This window comes from Austrofundulus limnaeus, unplaced genomic scaffold (assembly GCF_001266775.1).
Source record: "Austrofundulus limnaeus strain Quisiro unplaced genomic scaffold, Austrofundulus_limnaeus-1.0 Scaffold123, whole genome shotgun sequence".
NCBI classification, from domain to species: domain Eukaryota; kingdom Metazoa; phylum Chordata; class Actinopteri; order Cyprinodontiformes; family Rivulidae; genus Austrofundulus; species Austrofundulus limnaeus.
This window is the reverse complement of record NW_013952525.1, coordinates 974,450-978,765: the sequence shown is the minus strand read 5'-3', so window position 1 is coordinate 978,765 and position 4,316 is coordinate 974,450. Positions and strand designations below refer to the sequence as shown.

The 4,316-nt window shown below is 39.2% G+C and overlaps 1 protein-coding gene across 1 annotated transcript in view; it reads left to right on the top strand.

Moving 5' to 3' along the window:
* The window catches only part of LOC106522213 (LIM/homeobox protein LMX-1.2), a 42,594-nt gene that overhangs the window by 20,981 nt on the left and 17,297 nt on the right, over positions 1 to 4,316 (top strand). The window lies entirely within an intron of this gene.

Genomic DNA, 4,316 nt, shown 5'->3' with positions numbered 1-4,316 from the left:
ATAGACAATTCAATAAAAACAATTGTGGGCATAAAATTACACATATACATACATACATACATACATACATACATATATACATACATACAGGTATATTTGACTTTAGTAATTCATGGCAAAATAAAAAAAAAGTTTTGTGCAATTTAAATTGGGCCCAGCCTCAGTTCCTACATCACTGATTTGACTGTGGTTTTAGCCCCTATTGTGTTTTTTATTGTCAGTTAGATGTGAAACCTCTTTATTTTATTTTTTTATTGACGTTTATTTAACCAGACAAATCCCACTTAGAGATTTCGGGTGCAAGGACGGCCTGAAGGCAGCCCAACACGTTTATCAGTTTGTTGGAGGAAAACAGAGAACCTGGAGAAAACCCACACAAACACAAAGAGAACATACTGCACACAGAAAGACCCCAGGTCCGAACTAGTGATGGGATAAATGGCTCTTTGAAGGGATCCAGATCTTGCAGAGCCGTTTGTTTCATAGAGCCGTTTGATTTTGAATGAATTACATCATCATGTAGGGAAATACGTCATCACGTACAGCGACGTGTTGACGTCAACAAGTCAAGCAGACACCCCCTCCCCCTTTCCCGTGGGCTTCTGTTCCCCACCCTCTGCCTGTTTTCTGTGAAAAATCAAAGCGGGAGCGATTTAAGTATGAAAACATAAAGATTGTATGAGGAATAAAAGAAATAAAACTACAAATGGCTCGCTACTGTCCGCGACTCGGCTCCTATTGTTCATTGTGAAGAGCCGTTCAAAAGATTTGGATCGTTTGTGAACGTCACACAGAGCCGGCTCTTGGCATAGGCGAACTAGGCGGTCACCTAGAGCGCCATCTGCTGGAGGGGGCGCCAAACTGCAGAAGAAAAAAAAAGTAATTATTTGTAATCCCTGATTGTAACTCTGCTCAGCGCCCCTTTCAATTAGCTTTGTTTTAAAAAAAAACAATAATGAAGTATTACAGGAAAAATAAACTACTCTACCCATGAAACATCCCCCCCCCCACCCAATGCGGCAATTGCCCCCAACCTCTCTCTCATTTGATGGATGTTGCACTGACTCGTCCTGCTCTGACACTCTGATGGGGGAGGGGCTAGTAGTGCCTCTCAGGTAGCGGTTTGTGTTGACAAACCCAATAACAACAAGTCTGTATTTTGTTGTCCCATACATGTCAACTTCTTCAGACGTTTACCTGTATGAGAAGCCTCAAAAATCCATAAATTTAGCAAAAAATCCAAACTGTCAGCCTCACTGTGAAGCAGGAGGAAAGGAGAGCGGAAAAAGTTCAAAACTTGTTTCTAGCGGCAGAACAGGTTGGAAGATGGCTATTTAATGTTATTTATTGTTTTTTTATCATCCTACAGGCTCTGCCATGTTAGATAAATTTGAAAATCAGGTTTTGAAAAAATCCGTAAGACGTGAAAAAATTCGTGAGATTGCTCTATACGTCTGTATACCTGCAAAATGACGTAAAATCCTTATAACCTATGAACGATCCGTACAAGTTGACATGTATGTTGTTATTTATTTGCTTTCTGGGAAAGCAAATAAATCTAAGTTTACCATAGTACCTTACACTGTCAAACTTGTTTTTAGGGGTTCAGATTGGGGTGGGTGGGACATAGTTGGGGGTGGGGGGTGCGCTTCAACTCGCCTAGGGCACCAAAAGGGCTAGAGTCAGCGCTGACGTCACATCACTAGTCCGAACCAAGCACCTTCTTGCTTTGAGGCGGCAGTGCTAATCGCTGAGTCATCGTGCTGCTTTTCAACTGACTTAGTTTGTGTGTGCAGGGATTAGTTGCTAATAAAATTTAAATTTGTCTATTGTTTCATGAGATATCAGAAACACTCAGATGGGCAAAAACATCATTGTTCAACTTTGACCTTTAAGCAGTAGGAGAGAACTGCTTGAATTTTAGTCAGAGCAACGACAAAAATTCAGCATCACCCATAAAAGCGTTATTTTTTTTATAAAAAAAAAGGTAGATTAGAGTGTAAAGACAGTGCGGTACAGAATCAGTGATTCTAAACAATGTCTCCTGTTTTAGTTTTTTGTGTCGTTATGTGAATGTGAGCTTTGAACAGACGGGGAGAGATGGGCAACAGGCAGAAAGCTTTCAAATAAGAAGGCTAGTATCACTTAGAGAGGAGTGCAGCTGTCCAAACACTGAGGCCTTTTGTACCTCCCTTCATCTTAGCTCCTTCTTTCTATCATCCCCACACTCACTGCCTCCAATGCATTCTGTATTTTTTATTTTATTTTATTTTTTTAGGATGGTTATTCGAAATACCTCAATAAATAAGGTATTATAGAATAATCTGAACTTCAAACAGTGATGTCATTTTGTAATTGCCTTTTGAATTATAGTGCAGAAGTTGCACAAATTCTGCAAATTATTCCTAAATGCAAAATATACTCTCATTTCGAGTAAAAAAATGTTGTCATTCTTGGTGTTTAGACATTAAGTATTTCACCGTAATCACCAGCTAATCTCTAACTCTGTTGGTTTTGTTGCATAATGAAGCATGGCCTTTGTTCAGAGAATCTGTGACTGAAGTTGGAGTTTGAAACAAATATCCAAATATAAAATCCAAGTAATTTCTTGTATCTCAATATTTCATTTGTATTTAAAGGAGTAAATATGCTGGTGATGTAAAAATTAGAGGCAAAAATTAAATAATTTTGCTTCTTGATCTCATTTATCTGTAGTAAACTAATAAAGAAGTTATAGAATATCCACCTGCGAGGGGGTTTTGAAAGAGCAGTGGGAACCGAGCGTGCAGAATCGAGTATTTTGCGATTACCACTTTGACATCAGCAGACTCCTGCTGGTGGATTGGCTGAGCCGAGGCAGAACTTATGAACTCATCCTGGAGTGAGAGGTGAAGAGACGAGCACATACAGCTGGAGCTGGACAGAGTCGTCTGAAATGAGCAGATGTACCGGGAGGTTTTGAACAACTGGCTGCCCACAATTACACACACACACACTTATAAACTGTGCAGTGATGGAAAAACAAAGTCAGAATAGAGACAATAAAACCACAGTTTTTTTTCACCACTATAACTGAAGCCACGTGCCGACACCTCTCAGCCCCTGATTGCTCATTGCCAAGCTCAACCTGTTTCTCCTGGTTCCAGGTTTTGAGGTTGACACTTCTGATGCTCGTCTTCTGCTGCCGTGCCAAGGTTCAAAAGGCACCATGCGAGATGCTGCGTTGCTTTGTCTGCTAAGGCGGCCTTCCTGAACTGCCTCTGCTTTTTGTTTCTTTTGTTACTCCTGATGACTCCTTTAGTTTGTGTTGCAGGTGTCACCTGAACTCTTCTAACTGCACCACTGATACATCTGTGAGTGTGCATTTACGGCAGAAAGAAGTTGAACTTGGTAAAGAACAAATAAAATGCTGTGTGACTTGTTCTTTCAAGCAGTTTGTGTGTTCCTGAGAATCCTCCATAGACAGTAAATACAGTCCGTTTGGTGTGGCTGTTTATCTCAAAGCCCCCAGCTCAGAGTATTTACAACACAAGATGATGAAGAAAATGCACTTCTACACCCATGGTACTTTTAAAGAATTAGAAGTTGTATTTGTATGAATGAACAGGGCATGTGAAAGCTGAGGAGTTGAATCAAGCTGCCACAGCTCAGTCTTGTTTTTCTTTCAGACACCATGAGACTGAACACAGGTGTCGCCGGCAATACACAACTCATGAACTAAAACCATTCCTGTTGAACTTTATTTCCTGCATACACTGCAAAAACTGTCCGTCTTACCAAGTTTTAAAACCTTATACCAGCCAAAAAGTCTTTTTGATCTTGTTTTGAGACTGATTTACTAAACAAGAACTGATTGTGTAAGAATAATAATCTTGTTTTCAGAATGTGTAAAATTATTTGTCTTGTTAGTCTGAAAATTTGACTCTAAGTCAAAATTTCTGCCAGTGGAAGAAAAATTTACTTGGTAAGATTCTTGAAATAAGAAAGAATTGAGTCAAATCAAGTATTTCAAGAATCTTACCAAGTAAAATTTTCTTCCACTGGCAGAAATTTTGACTTAGAGTCAAATTTTCAGACTAACAAGACAAATAATCTTACACATTCTGAAAACAAGATTATTATTCTTACACAATCAGTTCTTGTTTAGTAAATCAGTCTGAAAACAAGATTAAAAAGACTTTTTGGCTGATATAAGATTTTAAAACTTGGTTAGGTGGACAGTTTTTGTAGTGTTGTCTGGAGTTAGACTGCTTTAAGTGTAGGTTTCATCTCAGTAAAACATGTGTGGCATTTTGTTTGGGGGAGGGTCTTACCGG